This window comes from Camellia sinensis, chromosome 10, assembly GCF_055761805.1.
Source record: "Camellia sinensis isolate YWXY chromosome 10, ASM5576180v1, whole genome shotgun sequence".
NCBI classification, from domain to species: Eukaryota; Viridiplantae; Streptophyta; class Magnoliopsida; order Ericales; family Theaceae; genus Camellia; species Camellia sinensis.
The window spans coordinates 7,637,593-7,659,261 of record NC_138970.1 but is presented as its reverse complement, the minus strand read 5'-3'; the positions used below and the strand labels follow the sequence as shown (position 1 = coordinate 7,659,261).

At 39.3% G+C, this 21,669-nt stretch overlaps 1 pseudogene; it reads right to left on the bottom strand.

Annotated features, from left to right (window-relative positions):
- Positions 1 to 1,264: 1,264 nt before the first annotated feature.
- On the bottom strand, positions 1,265 to 2,232 carry LOC145800113 (elongation factor 2 pseudogene; annotated as a pseudogene).
- Between the last annotated feature and the right edge of the window lie 19,437 nt (positions 2,233 to 21,669).

The window sequence follows — 21,669 nt, the reverse complement described above, 5'->3', positions numbered from 1 at the left end:
CGCACGAAGTTAATTGAAAGTACTAATTTTTTTGGGTTAATTTTTTATAAATATTTTTTGTAAGTGTTTTATTTTATTTAATTCATTATGAATGTTCACAATTTATAATTAATATATAATTAATTTTAAAAAAAAATCATAACAATATAAATATTTACACTGTAATGTGAATGTGAAAATCACATTGAAATTCAACCATTTCAATTGTTCAATAGTAACAAAAATATTATTCAACTAATAGGTATAATAACAAAAATAATAAATATATAATTAACTTTCTGAAAAATAAAACTGAATATTATTAGTATGGTACCTAAATTATTAAAGTTAGTTAATCATTAGCAAGTTGATCTTTACAAAATATCACATCAGCACACGGAATTAATTGAAGGAATTAATCATTGCGTTGGTTTCAATTTTTTAAATTTAATTTCTTTAAAATTGAATTTTTTATTTTTAGTCAATATTTTTAAAATTTTAAGTAATTTTTTTACCTTTTTAAATACACTTTATTTAGATGCATCTAAATAGTAAAATATTTGTAAAATAATATTTTAAAAATTAATAAATATACAAAAATACAAAAATTGTACTGAATTTTTATATTTTTTTATTTTTTGGTATTTAGTATAATTTTTTTAAGATTTTTTTCATAAATATTATACTTTTTAAATGTATTTATATTATGTGTGTCTAAAAATTAAAAATAAAATTACTTAAAATATTAAAAAAATTTATTGAAAACATTAAAATATGAAAAATAAAAAAGTAAAATTTTTTAAAAACTACAACCAAACAAACTGAGTTTTTTTTATTTATAATAATAAAAATAATAAGGCAAGTTTTTAGAAAAAAAAAATTTATTAGTTAGTTTTAGGATATCATATAACCATGTCTCAAGTTAATTACAAATTTTTATATCCTTTAATATTTTTCAATGTAAATTGTAAATTGTGTAAATTACCACACCACCAACTCCACCTACCATCTCCACTACCACCCACCACCTCCACTATCATCCACTACCACCACTCACCTACCTCACCTACTCCCAAATCCTCTCCTATATAATAGCTTGTAATATACAAAATATATACAACAATCTTGTAATATATACACATCAATCAATCAATACATAATTCATTCTCTCTATTTCTCAATACATCAAATCTTTCATGGTATCAGAGCCATAAGATTTAGGCCTATACTCCTTTCTTTCCGGCGGGCAGCCGGCCGGCAACCTTGCCTTCGCTGCCCGCGGGAGTTTTTCAACACATATCACATACACATACCTTGACTCCGCTGCCACTAAACCCACTTCAACATTCACCTTCAAGATCAGAGCATCATCACCAATCTCAGTGACTCGGCCACTGAGTCCCTCGTAAACCACCCGTCTTGCTCGTCTCTGGGTACTGAGTATCCCATCTTCTTCTCCTCCAGAAGCCTAGCATTCAACCCCTGCTATGCCAAGAAAGTCAGCAAAATAAGAGCCTTCTCGAAGTGCCCGAGAATCCAAACGACTCTATAACAGGAAGGTATGCCTTGATGTTGTAGAGTGGGGTACCAGGCCTCTGCATTTCTTCAAACACATGACCCCGCTTCTGATTCAAACCACTGTAGATTCCACCGAGGGCTTGCTCTGGTGCTTGGATCTCCACCAAGTACACGGGCTCAAGAAGTCGGGGCTTGGCAGTCATCTGGGAAGCATAGATAACCCTCCTAGCCGTTGGAATGACCTGGCCACCACCTCTGTGAATAGCATCCGCATGCAAAACTACATCACAAACTTCAAAGCAAATACCCCTCATGTTTTCTTCTGCCACGGCACCTTCCTTCGATGCCCACTGGAACCCAGCAACAACAGAGTCCTTAATTTCATTCAGATATTGGACTCCCTTACACATATCAACTACCATATTAGGACCAGTGGTTTCAGGGCCGAAACACCAAATCTTCTTTGCAAGATCCTTGTCCCAACCGAACTCCTCGGACAAGCCATGGACAGCAACAACTCACACACCCAGCATCACCAACCCAGTTCAGTACGTCCTCCTCCGGCAACCTGGCCAATCATGGCCATCTCTCTCTCTCTCTAGACCCATGCACACAACACACCCAGCACAAACACACATAGACACACGGGTTAGAGGGGGAGAAGACACACACCCTCACACGGCACTCTCTCTCTCTTTAGCCGAGACCAAAATCTTTCTCTCTCCATGGCCCCATTATCATAATCGGCACTGATGCTTCACTCAACATAATTTTATTTTAATATATATCTATGTATATGTTTATTATATTTTCTCCCACTATGTCTACTTTTACATAAGCTTATACCTCTTTTTCTTTTTCTTCTAAAGCCAACACCATGACAGTGTCCACTTTATATTAACATCTTTCACATCCCACCATGTCCTCTTTTTATTTTTAAAACCTATCTTCCCTCCTGCATCCCACTCACCGACTCCCTCACATCTCTGCTTTCTTTATTTTCTTTTCTCTTTCTTATCACCAAAAAAAAAAAAAAAAAAAAAACAACAACAACAACAACAACAAAAAAAAAAAAAAAAACCCAAAACAATTTACCAATTTGCACAATACATCATATTTTATTCATCTCAGGGATCCACCCCGATCACACTTTTACACCACACAAAAAAAAAAAAAAAACAAACAAACAAACAAACAAACAAACAAAAAACAAACAAAAAAAAAAAACAAAACAAAACCAACACACCCCCATCCCCAGTGGGATTTTTTCCCTTCTCTACTCTACCGCCGGTCTTTTCTTCTTACCTTCGTCCTGGGCGGCCCTTGACGGTATTGCCTCCGTGTTTCCCACTCCACTGGGCATGATCACTACTCCCTGCTCCTCCACTGCAGCATATGGCGGCCCTCCAAATCGGAACATCACGGTGGCCTTCCGCTTCAGCTCCTTGTTTTCTGCCCTTAGCACGCTTATCTCTGCTCGCGCATCCTTATACATGCGTTGGAGCAGAGCCAGCTGGGAGTTTAATTGCTGCACCTCATTTGTCCTACTCTGCAGCCGGTGAGACAAGTTTGTGACCGCCGTCATGGACTCCACACATGCCTTCAAAGTATACTGATTAGCCTCCACATCCGTTTGCACTGCCATTTTTTGCTCCACCGACTGCATCGGAAAGTTTAACGGAGCAAACCCAGTGGTGTTTGGTTGAGGTTCACGGGACACCGCACCCGTTATCTCTCTTGTTGACTCGTTGAGGTCGGGAAAGAGAGTTAGCAGACCACGGGACGACGAAGCCATTTTCTCTCGCAACAGAGTGTTACAGACTCTCTCTCTCAGCACAACAGTGTTACAGCCTCTCTCTCTCAGCACAACGAAGAGTTTTACAGAGGATTTCGCCGGTTTCTTGCTTCTGCCTCGGCCTCAGGCTCTATCTTGGTTAAATAGCCGAGGCAGCCACGCGCATCGCGCGCCTCTTGACGCCGACAACCTGGCACGCCTTTTCATGGCACGCCTTTTGATGCCTCGGGCACGCCTTTTCATGGCACGCCTTTTGACAGATTGGGCACACCTTTTGAGAGCACGACTTTTGAGGGCTCGATATCTACATCCATGTATATTTTTTTTGGGCAGCCTATATACACACTCATACAGTGTCTTCTACACCGGTCAGCTTTGTCAATCCCTTTGTTTCAACCTCAAATAGGTTTCTATCTTCACCCCTATTTGAGTTTGAGGGGGGGTTATACACAGTATCATGTATAAGTCGCTCATGGCGCACTGTGCATCACCACAACCTCTGCTACAACGGTCCGACATGACCCCATAAACTGTCCCGACATTGATTCCGGTCAGCTTCTACAACGGTCCGACATGACCCCATAAACTGTCCTGACATTGATTCCGGTCAGCTGCTACATCGGTCCGACATGACCCCGTAAACTGTCTTCTACAACGGTCCGACATGACCCCGTAAACTGTCTTCTACAACGGTCCGACACGACCACACAGTGTCTGCTACAACGGTCCGACATGACCCCGTAAACTGTCTTCTACATCGGTCTGACACGACCACACAGTGTCTGCTACAACGGTCCGACATGACCCCGTAAACTGTCTGCTACAATGGTCCGACATGACCCCATAAACTGTTTGCTACATCGGTCTGACACGACCATACCGTGTCTCCTATCCTGTTTTATTTTTCAGTTTATTTTTCTGTTTTGTGACTCTCTTCAAACTCAAGTTGGTTAGTTCCTATCCTCCTTGAGTTTGAGGGGGGCTGTTAATGTAAATTGTAAATTGTGTAAATTACCACACCACCAACTCCACCTACCATCTCCACTACCACCCACCACCTCCACTATCATCCACTACCACCACTCACCTACCTCACCTACTCCCAAATCCTCTCCTATATAATAGCTTGTAATATACAAAATATATACAACAATCTTGTAATATATACACATCAATCAATCAATACATAATTCATTCTCTCTATTTCTCAATACATCAAATCTTTCAATCTAATATAAAATCTAAAATCTTGAGATGCACAATTTTTACGGATCACAATACATATAAAGCGTGACGTTATTTCTAAACCAACCAATAACTTCTCAATTTTTAGAGGTTATATAACAAAATGTAACCAATTATTTTTAAAACATCGCTACTCAAGATTAAAAATTAGACTCAACTTTCAAGCTTAATGATGTGATAATTAATTAAGATATTAAAAAAAATATTCTCTCATATATTCTCTAATTATCAACCAATCATATTACTTACACATCATTAAGTCTAGAATGTTGGTTTGCATATTATTTTTCTTATTTTTATTTATATCAAAAAATTAGACTCACTTTCTAAATCTAATGATGTGACATTCTATTAAAATATCTATGCCATCTCTCTCTCTCACACATTTATCTTTTAATTATCAACCTTTAATCTTGTTTAGCAAGTAAACTTATATATCATTTTTCAATATTATTAATTGCGGCAAAGTTTACGTCTCGGATATGACTAATAGGTGCAATATTCTACAATGTATATATATATATATATATATTAATTCAGTCAATGATTTAAAGTAAAGCATAATTTTAAGCAATTCCAATGTTTTAATTAATAATATAGGAGGCAAAGTGTTACAAGTGAAACAATTTAAGGGAGTGAATATTTTTTTTTTTTAATAATTGTACCCAAAGTCATACTAATAATAGTCCATTTAAAAAGCAAAAAATAAATAAAATAAAAAGTTAAGACTTCAAAATAATTTCCATTACATTTTTTTTATTTCAATGTATTTTTATTTTAGAAATGATAATTTTTTATTATTTTAATGAGAAACATTAGATATTATTATCAAGAAGTTTGTTTGAGAATGATAAACGAGAAGTTATTTCATGAGTCCGACATATTACATTAGCAATGTATCTAATATCTGATCAACATAAATACTACATTGAAGAGAAAAGTCACAAAACATATAGGAATTTTAAGGAAAATTCTATTCTTACACACTACTTTTTCTCTTTCTATATCTTTTCTTAATTCACGTATTAAATAAATTTAAATTATCAATTTTCACTGAATACACATTTTCCCATACCAAAAATACATTTACCATCTTCATCCTCCAAACCCTAACCCTAACAAGCCACCATTGTTTTTATTTTTTCAAGGTAATTAGTATTGAGTTTCATCATCTATGGACGACATAAATATTTTTTTTGTTACATCTATGCAAATTGGCAATACCTCTTACAGTTGAAACAAATTGAAATCTGCATAGCTATTCAAGAATCAAAATTGTTACTTTGATTTTTCTTCTTTTAGTTCTAATTGCCCATCAACGAGACCATGAGTAAGCAAGTTCTCAAGCTTCTCATAGCAAGAATTGGGATTATCAAATGTCAAATATTCAGTTATGGCATCATCTGGGTTTTGAAAAGAAGATTCAATTGTATTAAGGGATATGACTAGTAGGAACAAAATAGTGATTGGAGGTGAAAGATTAAAACTAAATTAAATTAAAAATGAAAAACTGGCAACGCAATGGAAGGAAAAATTTTTGCAACAGTTTAAATAATTCTTAGAGTGAAATACGTCATGGAGTATATAGAAAATGAAAAGGCTGTTACCAAAATATGTTTGCCAAATAGAAATGATGAGACACAAAGTCAAAAAAGAAGAAATAGAGATTGAATGAGAAAAATAAAATAATAATAATAATAATAAAGTATAAGATGGATCACAGACTCACAAGATGGTTTGAGAGAGTTAGAGTTAAGGTTTTGAAAAAATGATATCTTGGTAATTTAATTTTAAGACAAGATGTAAAAAAAAATAAAAAATAAAAATCATTAAATGTGTGAAAAGAGAGGAAGTAGTGTATGGAAATAGAATTTTTCAAATTTTAAAGACAATAATGTTACATTTACATAGGGTTATTTTGAGAAGTTGATTTTTTTATTTTTTTTGACTTTTCACTGAAAAAAGTATGTAAAAGAGTAGAGTGATGATGTGATCAAAAATAGGTTAAAAGCTAGTTTTTAACTTTTAGCCAAATTCTCAAATTGAGCCATAATTTCTCACCCATAATTTTTTGTGAAAATTACCAGTAGGTCCTACTTTTGAGACTTATTACCCATTAAGTCTTATTGATAGATTTATCAAGTGATAAATTTACCAGTCTCTTATTTTTATGAATAATTTTATAGTAATAAATTTATCAGTATATTATTTTTGTAGTGATAAATTTATCAGTTAGGACCTGTAGATAAATAAGTCTAGTTAATAGGACTGATTAATAAGTGCCCCTAAATTTTGTTGAATGACGTGGTAAGGTTAGTTAGAAGGTTTTGAGAGAAGAAAGGAGTGCAGGAACGTGGGTCGTTCATTTGCCTTTTTCTTGCCACACCATTTGAGGGAGTTTATGGAGAGAAAAAAAATGTGTGGACGAAGTATTAGGCTTATTTTGAAAAGTAGGTTAAAGATTGATTTTTTAGATTTTTTTTTTTTTTAAAAAAAATATATGTAAAAAAATAGAGAGTTTGTATGACCTAAAAAAACACAAAAAAATAAAAATCTAACTTTTAACTGAGTTCTCAAAATAGGCCTTAGTGTTTTAAAAAATTTGTCAATATTTTATAAATTCAAAAAATAAATATTACTTTTTTTGAGTTTTTATGATAACACGGTGTACCGATGTATTGAACAATTTATAGAGATGGACCTTGAGGACTAGCGTTGGACGGGGATCGAACCACGTAAGTAATTCCAGGGCTATAGGGGATCTACACATTGAACGGTTCGGATTATCGAAACAAGATCTATGGTGGGCTTCCACAGGCCCAATAGTATTGTTGGGCCCGTGAAGGCTCACCATGGATCCCGTTTCGATAATTCGAACCATGCGATGTGTAAAAATCGTCGAGTACTATATTCCTATAAAAAATCATATTAATCGGATATCAATAGTTATGTGACAAAATTAGGTTTGTATGAAAAAATTTGACGGTGAAAAATAAACGGTTTATAAAAATTTGATTTGATTACATAGCTATCGATATTCGATCAACGTGATTTTTTACAGGTATATAGTATTCAACAGATTTTATACATTAAATGGTTCGAAATTATCAAAACATAATCTGTAGTGAAACTTTACAAGTCCAACAATACCCTTCGCACCGGAGGAAAATCATACCTTTTTCTTAATTTGCACGGAGCCCAATGCAGTCAGACAGCAAGCTAACGTTGACGGATCATTTGGACGGTCTTAACGGCGCTGTATTTGGGTTGTTTTGGGAAGATGGTAAAAAGTGACTTTTTGACTTTTAACCAAGCTTTTGGCTTTTTAGACAAATGATTTGGGAAGTTGGTAAAAAGTGACTTTTGACTTTTTTGATTAATATTTGTTTATGATGTCAAATCATAATAAAATGACTAAACTACCCCCATTTATTTAAAATATTTACAACTGAACCTATGTAACACATTGTGACCCATGAGAGGTAAAATTGTAATTGCACCGTTGGCTAAAAACCAACTTGCCAAATGAAAAAAAAGCCAAAAAAGCCAACTTTTGACTTTTGCTACTAACCAAAAAAAGTGACTTCTATCTATATCCACCTATTTTTGCATACAAGTATTTTTTATTTAATTGTAATTTTTGTTTGTTTTATTATATTTTTAGAAAAGGTTATAATTCGCGAATTTGGTGTCTAAATTCAAAAACGTCACTTCTTTTTTTTTCTCTCCCTAAAATTATGTCAAACTTTATATTTTGTAGTATTTGAAAACATCTAGAGAAAAAAAAAAAGATAACTGTTTTTAATTTTTTTGGGGAGTCCATTCTAGAGGTTTTATTTTTTTATTTTTTCGGTTCATATCTGTAGGAGAGGGTTCAAGAAAGGAGTTGAAAAATTCGAAGATCTTCGAAGATCCTTGAAGAATAACTTCGAATTCTCTAGAATATAATGAGAGGCTTAGATTCTTTAATAATCTCAACTTAGGAACACAACAACAAAGGAGATGATGGAGATAAGAGATTGGGTGAAGAAGAAGGCAAAATGGCTAGAGAATAGAATAATGGCAAGGCTCTCCCATTGATCTCCCACTTTCACTCTCAAGGTTGATAATGGAGAAGGGAAATTAGTTCTTTCCCAAGAGTTAAAAATCTCCAAAATCCCTCCCTTGTAAAGCTATGGGTGGGTGCTATTTATAGGCACCTCATGATGTAGGATGGAGCCCATGTGCAAGGCACATGGGGGATATTTTCTCTAACCACCTTGTCCGAGGGGGTGACCTCTCCGAGGAGGTGACTTCTCCGAGGAGGTGACCTCTCCGAGGAGGTGACTTCTCCGAGGAGGTGACTTCTCCGAGGATGAGAAAACCCCGAAGAGGAGATCAATCCCTCGGCGAACCCTTCTTCTTAGCCACACCTAACCAATGATCCCCAATCATCCCAAAGGGTCAGGGGTAGTCCCAGAGGACGTCCTGCCGCAAAATATTGCCGAGTCTCATGGACCCCCCGTGGTCGTGCCACCTCGACCCGGGTATAGGCTAGTTTAACCGAAGAGTGAATTTATCTCCACTCACCGTCCTCGGGATCGGGTCCTTTGTTCGAACTCCATTACGCCCATGGTTCTGGTGCGTAGATCCCGGAAAGCTCCGAGCCCGCAAGTGTTCTGGGACTCATTAACGGAGCGGCTTCTAGATTGCATCTGAATCCGTTCGAAGCCAAGTGCTTCGGATCTCTAGATTCGTAGGTCCGAATCCTTTCGAGTCCGAGTGCCTCGGATCTCTAGGCTTGTTCAATACCCTTTCGAGTCCGGGCCCGAGTAAGTCTCTAAGTCTCTAAGTTCGTGGATCCGAACCCCTTCGAGGCTTAGAGCGATTCAGCCCGTTTGATGGCGATAAATCCGGGCCCACCAATCTTGGACGCGTGATAAATTCGGGCCCACCAATTTGGACTATTGGGCCTAATTAATTTAATGGGCTCAAATTAGCTCCTCTTACATTTGCCCCTTGCGTGTATGAGAAATTGTAGTTTTCTCGGACATGCATAATTTCACCTTATCAGCCATGCTTCACATTATGTCTTCAGGAATATTTGATCTTGATAGAAGCTATAGATAAAATTGAGGACTCACCGTAAATTACGGATAAAATCGCCAAGTAAAAAAATAATAATAATAATAAAAATAAAAAATAAATAACTTTCTACTTTTTTTTTTTTTTTTTTTTTTTTTTTGCTCCAAGCAAAAATTAAGGCGCAGAATACTTCTCCACTCCAAGGAAATAAAATAAAATAAGGCACCCACTAATTTTTATTTTTTTATTCTTAAAAAAAAATAAATAAATAAATAAACCCACATTTCTTTCTAAGTCAAATTTGACTTTGCTTTCCTTTAACAACTTATAAAATTACAAATGCACAGATTCAAAGCCCATTTTCCCTTTCTCCAAGGCAAATCCTGGAAGCCCACTTTTCCTTCTCTAAAACTTTGATGGCCCATTATAAAGACGTATATCTTTATACCTTTTGTCAAACCCTATTCTTAGCCCCCTCTCTCTAACAGAGGCAGATTCATATTCAGACTTCATCTTCTTCGAGAAACTCTGCTTCGTCGTTTGCTCATTGCCGACAGCCTCCTTTTTTTTTTTTTTTGAAAATGGCAGCAAGCCCATTAGATATATACACATATATATTCAAATTTTTTTTTTTAGAGTATATTCCAAGGATCATACCTCTCCCTTTTTCTATTTAAAGAAATGGAGGAAACCTTATTCTCAACCTACTGTCTTTCTGGAAATAACACCCCAGAGCTTCGGCTTTCTTGGCTCTTCATTGAAGACCACTACTGCCAGCCCCCTTCTTTCTTTCTTCGTCACTTCGGCTGAGCCTTCACACCGCCGCAGCTGTTACTGATCATCACCGACACCAACTCATCTATAACTGGGATCTGGCCAACGCCGACCATGCCGCCCTTTCATCGCGGCGTCAATCTGCCCTTTCATCGCGGCGTCAATCTGCCCAACTACTCTGTCGCTTGTTTGCGTCGCAATTCGTGGCACTGTAAACAACGAGATTCAAACCACTGCTCACATACAACCGGTTTGTTCTTGGCTGACCCACCGTGGCCGCTGGTTTTCTCTCTACAAGACAAACCCAGCTTTCAACATTTTCAAAGAGGCTTTGTTTCTGCAATAGTGGATGACAACACCAGCTGCTTCCATTTACTTTTCTTTTCTTTTATATATATATATATATATTTTTTCTTTTGGGGATAAAGACAAAATTCCTAATCTCTCTCTTTTGTTGCACAGCCATTTCGGGCCTCCTTCTTTCTGAAACCAAGACCGACTCAGCACTCTTGTTCTTCAACAAAGCTCCACAGCTGCCGAACTAAAGGCCACACAAGCCATTGCCGTCGGCCTTCGTGAGAGTCACTGTTGACGCTGACCATGCCGCCCTCTCAACGCGTCGTTGGTCGGTCTAGCCAGAAATTTCTCGGACTGATTTGGCTTTCAAAATACCAGTGCTCATGCTGCTGCCAACCTGTCTTGGCTGTCCTTGGCACCGGCTCTACCGGTCTTGTTCTTTATTTCTTCAGTCCAGGCCGTGACTAACCAGCGTTGACCACACCACCGATTCAACGTGGTGTCGGTCTGCCTAGTTGTTCCAGTGCCAACTACACACGTCGCCCTTCCAACGCGTCGTGTGTGGTCACCAACTCCGCTGCGACATCACCGTTGGTTCCGACCTTGCTCGTCCAACGCCGACCACACACGTTTGCCCACTCAACGCCGTGTGTGGTCCTTCCTAGCATCGTTCAGCTTCAGTTTGCATTATCATTCATCTCTTTCTTGATCATTGTTGCCTTAAATCTGCTTCCTCAAATCTGTGGGTGAGTATATATATAAAAATTTATTTAAAACTTGGTGTAAGCTTTTTTGTGTAAACCTACTTTAGAACCTCTTGTAAAAACCCATTGATGCTGAATTTGATATTTGTTGTGAGCTTTGCTTAAATATATATGAGTTTTTGGGTTGAAATTTGATCTCCTGATCTTGAGATAACCACCACTCTTATTGAATCTTGATTTGCATGAGAAATGTAATCCTGAAATTCATATTTTGGAGCCTGACCTTGTGTTGATAAATTTGACATGGATGGAGTATTAATGTGGCAAATGAAGGATTGGTGTTGCTACTGAAAATTTTGTTAGACTTGCTCGTCTTGAAATTTGTAGAGTAAATAAATGTTGTTGCAAAAGAAATCCGAGGAAATAAGTCCTTCATATTGTATATAAATCTTGTTGTCGAATGATTGATTGTTGTGGCTCCAAGAATAGTAAAACCCGATATTGAGCTTTATATACTTGATGAATGAGTTCCCGATATCCAAATTCGGTGAATGTTTCGCTTGGAAGAATAAACTGATGTAACAAAGTATAAGACCATATATTGTTATGTGTTGATCTTGTGGACACTTGAGGAAATAAAATGTTGATGCCAAAATTTTGTGTGACCATTGTAGCTTTACGTCGGCTTGAGAGGAACCGGCCCGGAGAGACAAAACCTTGATTGTAGTATTTTCATGAACTTGCTCGGAGTAATAAAATTGTTGTAGCTTAAATAGATCATTATTATTTGTTGATGTTGTCCCATTCCGATAACGCCTGAATCATGATATGAAATTGATATTGCTCATCTCATTTGTCGGCTTTGCTATTTCAGGCAAATGAATTCTTGATTGAGATCCACGACCTCGGGGCCCTTAGAACCCGCACTAATGAGAGCAAGGGCAGTTCCACGAAAGTCCGAACAGAAGCAAGACTGTCCCTCGGGAGTCCGAAAGTAGCACACACCCTACTTTGGCAAGAAAGATTCCTCTGGAAGATAACCGAGTCTACCAAGCTTGCACTAACAGAAGTAAAGACTGTCTCTCAGAAGTCTGAGCAGAAGCAAGGCTGTCCCTCAGAAGTTCGAGCGGAAACAAGGCTGTCCCTCAGAAGTCCGAGCAGAAACAAGGCTGTCCCTCAGAAGTTTGAGTGGAAACAAGGCTCTCCCTCAGAAGTCCGAGCATAAACAAGGCTGTCCCTCGGAAGTCCGAGTGGATGTGCACTTCTACTTCGGCAGCTAACGGAAGCAAAGGCTATCCCTCGGGAGTTCGAGTAAGAGTCCATTCTACTTTGCAAGGAAAGATCCTCGGAGCTCATATTGATGAAATCAAGGGCTGTTCTTCGGACCCGCACTAATGAGAGCAAGAGTTGTCCCTCGGAAGGCTCTCCCTCAAAAGTCCGAGCAGAAACAAGGCTGTCTCTCGGAAGTCCGAGTGGATGCACACTTCTACTTCGGCAGCTAATGGAAGCAAAGGCTATCCCTCGAAGCTCGCACTGATGGAAGCAAGATCTGTTCTTCGAAAGTCTGAGGCGGAGAACACACTCTACTTCAGCAAGAAAGATCCTTGAGGCTCGCACCGATGGAAGCGAGGTCTGTTCTTCGGAAGTCCGAGTGGGAGCACACACTCTACTTCAGCAAGAAAAAACCCTCAAAGCTTGCATTGATGGAAGCCATGGCTGCTCTTCGGAGGTCCGAGTGGAAGTATACTTCTACTGTGTTAAGAAAACTCCCTTCAGGTTGGTAACTGAGTCTACCATTCATTTTTCTTCTTTGAGGGGCAACAAAAATTGAAAACTGTTTCAAGCAACATAACACAATGAAGATATACAATGTAGAGAAAATAACTTTTAATGGAGATACATAATATGGAGGAAATAAATTTCTTCATAACATAAGAAAGATAGAACTTCATAGACAATACAGTAAATGCAAACTGTAAATGTCATAGGTAGACTTCTTTTACGGAATGTTGACATTTGCCCCTAGAGTTGCAAGATCATTTGGAAAGCTTTCACCAGCTGCTCGGGTTGTGGCCGTCACATACCATCATAGCCATGTCTTTGGATCTTTCTGTACAGACTGATATCCCCATCCCCGCAGGATTTTTCATGAATCTGTTGTAGTCGGAAACTTGTTTTTTGTTGGCCAACACACCAGGCTAGGAATCCGGTACCTCCTTTTCCTCCGGCTGCTGCTCCGTCAAAGCTCAACGTCCAAAAGCTTTCCTCGGAAGCCATAGCTGCATGCACCTCTCCTCTTAATTCTTCATTCACTGGTTCATAGTCACCACTTGGAAATTGAGCAAGGAGGCCAGCAAAGGCTTGGCTTTTGATCGCCTTGGGGGCTACACATGTGATCTCGAATTCACCCAGTGCTAACAACCATCTTGCCACCTCCCCGATTAGAGCAGGCTTGCTGAGGAGGTATCGGATTGGATCACTTCTAGTAACAATCTGAATATGATGTGCTGAGAAGTAATGTCTGAGCTTTTGGGCAGTGAATACCAAAGCTAAACAATGTCTCTCTACCGGAGTATATCGGACTTCTGCTCCTCGAATCTTCCGACTGATATAATACACCGGGCGTTCTACTCCATCTACATCTTGGACCAATAATGCCCCTATGGACTTGGGGGTTGAAGTTAAGTACAACATTAGAGGCACCCCGGGCTGCGGGGCTATCTTGGTCTGAGGCGAGGTCAAGGCCGCCTTGATTCTCTCGAAGGCCTTTTGGTGCTCTTGGTTCCACTCGAAATTGGCATCTCCTTTTAACAATGAACCAAAAGGGGCAGAGATCTCTGCAAGTGCTGGGATAAACCTCCGAATATAAGACACCTTCCCGAGGAACTTCTTTAACTCCTTCTGAGAATGCGGGGGAGGCATTGCTCTGATAGATTTGACCTTGTCTTCATCTGCCTCGATACCATGCCTATGTACAAGAAACCCGAGGAACTTCCCGGCCGTCACCCCGAAAGCACATTTGAGAGGATTCATCCTCATTTTGAATTTCTGGCACCTCTTGAATACCTTCTCAAGGTCTCGGAGATGGTCTTCTTCTTTCTTGGATTTCACCACTAGATCATCAACATAATCTTCCACCTCATGATGGATCATGTCATGAAAGATTGCAGTCATAGCCCTTTGGTAAGTTGCACCGGCATTCTTGAGTCTGAAAGGCATGATTGTATAGAAGAAGTTTCCGAGAGGTGTTCTAAAAGCAGTCTTTTCTGCGTCTTCTTCAGCCATCTTAATCTGATTGTATCCACTGAATCCATCCATGAATGAGAACATCTGGTGTCCCGAGGTAGTATCCACGAGGGTGTCGATGTGAGGAAGAGGGAATTCATCATTCGGGCAAGATTTGTTCAAATCTCGAAAGTCTACACATACTCTGATTTGGCCATTCTTCTTCTTTACTGGCACGATGTTTGCTAACCACGTGGGGTACTGTATTGGCCGGATGAAACCAGCCTGTTGAAGTTTTTCAATCTCCTCCTTAATCTTCTCTTCGAGATCTGGATGATATTTTCGAGCAGCTTGCTTAATTGGCTTGGAGTTTGGGAACACATCAAGATAATGGGAGACTAGGTCAGGATCTAGTCCGGGCATTTCCTTATATGACCAAGCAAACACATCTGAGTATCGGCTTATCAACTTCAACAACTGTTCCCGCTTCTCTGGGCTAAGGCTCGAACTTACGAATACCGGCCTCGGTGCATCTTGTCCATCACTCAGATCTATTTCAATAAGTTGTTCGGGCTGAGGCTTCGGCCCATCTTGCATACATTCTGGAGCCACTTCAGGCTTTATTACTATATCATTGTCAGGAGGCTCTTCTTTTGACTCGGAGTCGGTGACTGAAGAAACCGACTCCCCGCACCTTCATAAATAGTACACCATCTTGCCTCCTTCTCGAACTTTCATCACCTTCCGCGGAATAGGCGGACTTTCTGTTCTAGACATTGCCCGCTTACTTGACTCTGCCATCGGCTCCTTGTCATCTTTGATATCCTCCCAACGAGGAATTTTGACCCCTCGAGGCTTAGAGGTGGTGGGAACTTCTTCGACAGCCAGTTCGGTGAAGTAGATGACATCAGAATAATGAGCTTCATGGATCTCGAAAGGCCTTTCTGTAGCCTGAATTGTCACCGTCTTCTTTCCCCATTTAGCCTTAACACACTGATGATAACTCGATGGTACAGCCCCATATCTATGCATCCAGGTCCTCCCTAGAATGATGTGATAATTTGCCTCAGAATCGATAATATGGAACTTGGTGGCCGAGCGAATCTCTCCAACGGCTAAATCAACTGTTACGCATCCGATAGTAACTCTCCTTTCTCCACCAAAGCCAGTGATGACTATCGGCTGCTTCACAATGCGTTCTTCAGAGATTCCGACCTTTTTTAGAGTAGCGCGAGTCATAATGTTGATAGAGGCTCCACTATCTAGAAAGGCCCTTTTGAACTCAACCCCGTTAATAAAAGCAGTCACATAAAGCGGGCGATTGTGAGAAAAAGGATACTTCCGATCAACCTCGGAGAAAGTAATGGCACTAGATTGCTCTTTTGCCTTCCTCGGGATAGATCCCTCAGTCGACATGAATTCCTCATGGTGTGCCTCGGCTATATTAATGATAGACTTGGTGATTTCTGTTCTTGCCACCTTGGAAAGTCCAAGCTGGTCAAAGAACTGCTTGAACTTTACACAGTCTTGCAAGGTTTTGGCATAGTGATCCGGATCTTTTTCCACTCTTGGAGGCTCGTAGTTAACCATCTCCTCGGTCTCCTCAAAATAAGATGCCACATAAACATGGTGTCCTCCTCTTCCATAGTATTCTTCTCCTCCTTCTGGATCAAAGGGATCTTCGCCATGAGTCATAAATGTTCTGCCCTCTGGATCGAGAGCACTTCCATAGTAAACTTGCTCACCCTCTGGCTCGAGGATGTCGTCCAGATAACAGTCATCGTCATCGAGATTAGCGATAGCCTCGATCATTGGGCCTTCATAAGCTATCATAGCAACATTCTTGCCCTTGTCTCGGTGTTGAGGATATGGTTGTTCTCGGATGTCTTGAGTCCCTCGCTTTTCGAACCTCAATTCGTCTGCTTCGACTTTATCTCTGAAGATTTTCCTGAGAGTCCAACACTTCTCTGTCGGATGTTTCAATGTACGATGGTAGACACAAAATTCAGGGCTCTCACGGTCCTTTTTTGATGGCATTTCTTCAACATAAGGCAATTTTAGCTCTCCGTCAGCCACCCATTCCTTAACTAGAGCTTTCACTTCCTCGATTCCACATGGATAAGAAACATTCCCCTTTTCACCATTATATTGCTTTCTCTTCTGGCCTCTATGACCTCCTCCTTGTGAATTTCGGGTATCTGGGGCAGAGGCAGCAGCAACAATAGGTCCACGAGACGATTTGAAACTAGTCTTGTAACTGGCCTTAAATCCGGACTCCTGAGCCTGAGGAATGCTAATGTTCCGAGCTGCTTCCATTAATGCCGAGAAGGTGGGTAGCTTGTGATTAACTAGAAACATTTTGTACCTGCTCAATGCCCCTTCTAGACAGATTTGAACCAGATAACTCTCCTCAACTGCTTCATAACAATCTACGGCCTTGTCCTGAAACCTTTTGACGTAGTCAAGGATGTCTTCACTTTCTTGTTGCTTCTCTTTACACAATGTAAGTGTGGTCACCTTCTCCGCCACTTGAAAGAACTTGGAGTGGAATTTGTTAACCATTTCCTCCCAACTTCGGACAGAGTTTGGGGCCAAATTAACATACCAACTATATGCTTGGTCGGTGAGGGACTTAGAGAATTCTCTCAGTCGGAGGACGTGGTTTGAACCGTGAATACCCAGAGTCTCGATGAATCGCACAACATGTTCTCGGGCATTTCCTTGTTTGCCGTCGAACTTGATGAACTTTGGCACTGTATACCCCTCAGGGTATGGATAGCTCAGCATCTCAATGGGGTAAGGCGGCTTGACGTCTGGATCAGGCAAAGAGGGTAAGGTCCTCTTGCCCCGTTCGAGATCGAACATGGCCTGTACATCGGCGAGAGTGAGAAACTGCTGAGGGAGAGAGTTTGATGGTGGTATTCCCGGGACTTGGCTTATGGACCCGAAGACTGAACTAGGGGAGACTTGGCCATTCTGGTGCTGCGAATTCATCATTGGTGAGGACATTTGACGATATTGGCCATCAGCGCCCATAGACAAGCCAGTTGGTGATGGGACATTGAATTGAGGCCCATAAAGTCCACCGTACGGCGCCGCTATACCGAGTTGTGCTTGCAGATTTGTTGTCGGCACCAAAGGAGGCCCGCTTGGTGCTTGGGTAACATTTACTGATGGCGTAACAAGATTAGGTACGGGCATAGCTCCCTTTTGCGCCATCATGCTCCTTATGTTTTCCTGGACACCAGCAGTCGTTGGAGCGCCATTCATTACACCAGAAACTCCCCTAGTCACCATTGGATCTTGGCTTGGCACGCCATGGAGCCCGGGCATGGGCAAACTGCTGCCGCCTACTGTGGTTTGCGCATGTGTTACTGTGGCCGTGTTGCCATGAGCCATAGGCTGATTGGGGCCTACTTCTCCTTGGATTTGATTTTGCGCTCCGGCGGGAATAACTCCACCACCAGTTTGATTTCCGTTTGGCGCCGGTGCAAAGTTAGAACTCATCACCAACATGGTGTGAGTGAGATTCTGAAGAGTGGTAAGAATCTCTTGCTGAGTATTCTGAAGTCCTTGAATGGCTTCAAGCAAAAGTGGTTGATCTGGAGCAATGGTTCTGTCATCACCACCATTAGAGGATCCTTGTTGGTGAACTTCATCTTCTCCCGCCATCCTTGTTGGAGTTGTGTGGATTCCAGATCTCGTTGAGACCATTAACCAATCCGCCTCCCCAGCAGAGTCGCCAAAATGTAGGTGAGGGTTCAAGGAAAAGAGTTGAAAAATTCGAAGATCTTCGAAGATCCTTGAAGAATAACTTCGAATTCTCTAGAATATAATGAGAGGCTTAGATTCTTTAATAATCTCAACTTAGGAACACAACAACAAAGGAGATGATGGAGATAAGAGATTGGGTGAAGAAGAAGGCAAAATGGCTAGAGAATAGAATAATGGCAAGGCTCTCCCATTGATCTCCCACTTTCACTCTCAAGGTTGATAATGGAGAAGGGAAATTAGTTCTTTCCCAAGAGTTAAAAATCTCCAAAATCCCTCCCTTGTAAAGCTATGGGTGGGTGCTATTTATAGGCACCTCATGATGTAGGATGGAGCCCATGTGCAAGGCACATGGGGGATATTTTCTCTAACCACCTTGTCCGAGGGGGTGACCTCTCCGAGGAGGTGACTTCTCCGAGGAGGTGACCTCTCCGAGGAGGTGACTTCTCCGAGGAGGTGACTTCTCCGAGGATGAGAAAACCCCGAAGAGGAGATCAATCCCTCGGCGAACCCTTCTTCTTAGCCACACCTAACCAATGATCCCCAATCATCCCAAAGGGTCAGGGGTAGTCCCAGAGGACGTCCTGCCGCAAAATATTGCCGAGTCTCATGGACCCCCCGTGGTCGTGCCACCTCGACCCGGGTATAGGCTAGTTTAACCGAAGAGTGAATTTATCTCCACTCACCGTCCTCGGGATCGGGTCCTTTGTTCGAACTCCATTACGCCCATGGTTCTGGTGCGTAGATCCCGGAAAGCTCCGAGCCCGCAAGTGTTCTGGGACTCATTAACGGAGCGGCTTCTAGATTGCATCTGAATCCGTTCGAAGCCAAGTGCTTCGGATCTCTAGATTCGTAGGTCCGAATCCTTTCGAGTCCGAGTGCCTCGGATCTCTAGGCTTGTTCAATACCCTTTCGAGTCCGGGCCCGAGTAAGTCTCTAAGTCTCTAAGTTCGTGGATCCGAACCCCTTCGAGGCTTAGAGCGATTCAGCCCGTTTGATGGCGATAAATCCGGGCCCACCAATCTTGGACGCGTGATAAATTCGGGCCCACCAATTTGGACTATTGGGCCTAATTAATTTAATGGGCTCAAATTAGCTCCTCTTACAATATCCACTTGAGTAGTTGAACTCTAAAATGTAAAATATATTGATTTTTTTTAAAATTTCACTAAAAATTAAAAAAAATAAAAACAAAACTTATTTCTAAACATCTATGAAACCCGGCGAACTTTTTCTCATGGGTCGACACTGGGCCAAAAAATTTACACTCACACGTTGCTTAATAGGGGTGTTCGCGATTCGGTTTCGGCTGGAAAATTTTTAATTTGTCATCCATCCGCTAGATTGGTGGAATGAAAAAAATCAATTTGCATCCGTCCCTTAGATTGACGAATGCAGATCAAATGGCTTGGCGGATTGATGCGAATCAGTTTAACAGTTTAAACTTTTACAAATTTTGAACATAATACAACTTATCAATATATTTTTTTTAAATAACAATTCAACTCAACATAACTAAAAGATTATAAAGTAAATTGTCAAAAACCGATAATAAATATATATAAAAAATGGATACTTACGTGTAGATCTTAAAAAGTGGACTTATTGTCTAATAAGCCCTATAGAAAAAAACTTGTCATAAAAAAAGTCATTAATTGTAAGTTTTAGCGACAATTTATAAAAATCATGATAAAAAAAGTCACTAATTGTCAAGTTTTAGCGACATATATTAAAATTATCACAAAAAAATTATTTTTAGCGACAACTTTATCAAGATTTATTTTCCATAGGATTTAATAGAAATAAAGTCCAACTATTAAGACCTATTGGTAGTTTATCCTAAAAAAATCATGCATTATCAAAACTATTTCATTACTTTTTTTATTAAAAAACCATTTAATTTGATTTTTTAGAAAAATGACAAAATTAAGCCTTATATTTTTCACACAAAAATACAAAATATCAACACTTGCCACTTGATAAAAGGATTTCTAAATCGAAAACAAATTAAAAACACAACAGCATATCTAAACTTTTTTCAATTGAAAACATAAATAAAATATCTAAACAAATTCAAAATGTACATCCGTCTAAAATATCTAAACTTTTTTTCAATTGAAAACATAAATAAAATATCTTACAAATTATTAGGGTGGTCGCAGTTTGGTGATTCGGTTGCAATCAAAGGAATATCGAATCCGTCATCCGTCTAAAATTAGATAGATTAAAAAAAATTAATTCACAATCGTCTGCTCATCATCATGCATCCATCTAAAATGTGATGAATCAATTCAATTCGATCAATTTAAACGAATTAAAATATCTGCTGTCCACCCCAAACTGCCCAATGAGTTTGGTTCAAACAAGACCTATTTTGGAAAGTGGGTTACAATCCACTTCCCAGATTAGAACCCACTTCCTCTATCACAAAAAAACTGTTTATAAGTAACTTTTCACCAAAAAACTGATTATAACCATCTTTTCAAAATAGTATAAAGAATTGAGTTTCAGGACTATTTTTAGATTTATTTTTTATTTTTTTTTTCCCCATCCCTTTATTTTTGGCTGGCAAGCCAGGCTGATTGTTAGATATAGCCAAACTACAAGTTAACAGGTCAGACTATTCGATATAGCCAAGCTTCAACATCAAGGTTAAACCGCAAGCCTTATTCAAGTTAGTCTAGCATGCCTAAGCTATTGTTGGCTTATTTTTTTTTATGAAGAAAAATATTATAAATGTGAGTGTATTAGTAAAGATTAAAAAAAAAATTATAGATTAAATTCAAACTAATTATCAGGCGATTGTGTTGACGATTCTTTTATCTTGATGAAGAGAACTTTAAAATTGTCAAATGTAGAGAAAAGAAATTTTAAAAGAAGAAAGAAAGAGGCAGAGAAAGATAATTATGTGAACAATTTGGGTGATTGAGTGAACAATCAAAATAATAATTAATTACCTCTACTCCTATGCTTTGAAAATGAGGTGCATAAAATTACCTTTACTCCTATGCTTTGAAAAATAAATGTTGAAAATAAAATGCAAAAAATATAAATGATAAGAAAAAATATAAATCAATTGTCTTTGATTTGAGTTCAAAATGTTCATTATAATGTAGCCATGAATGGCTATTTATAGGCAAACATTTATAGGAAAAAACTACCTAATAACTATCATATCCTTCCATCTCCTACACTTCACATTCCATGATCTTCCACTTCATCTCTATGTCTTTATAACTTCTTTTAACATCAAATTCATTATCTATATTTTTCACTTTGTCCTCTATCATCTTTTCA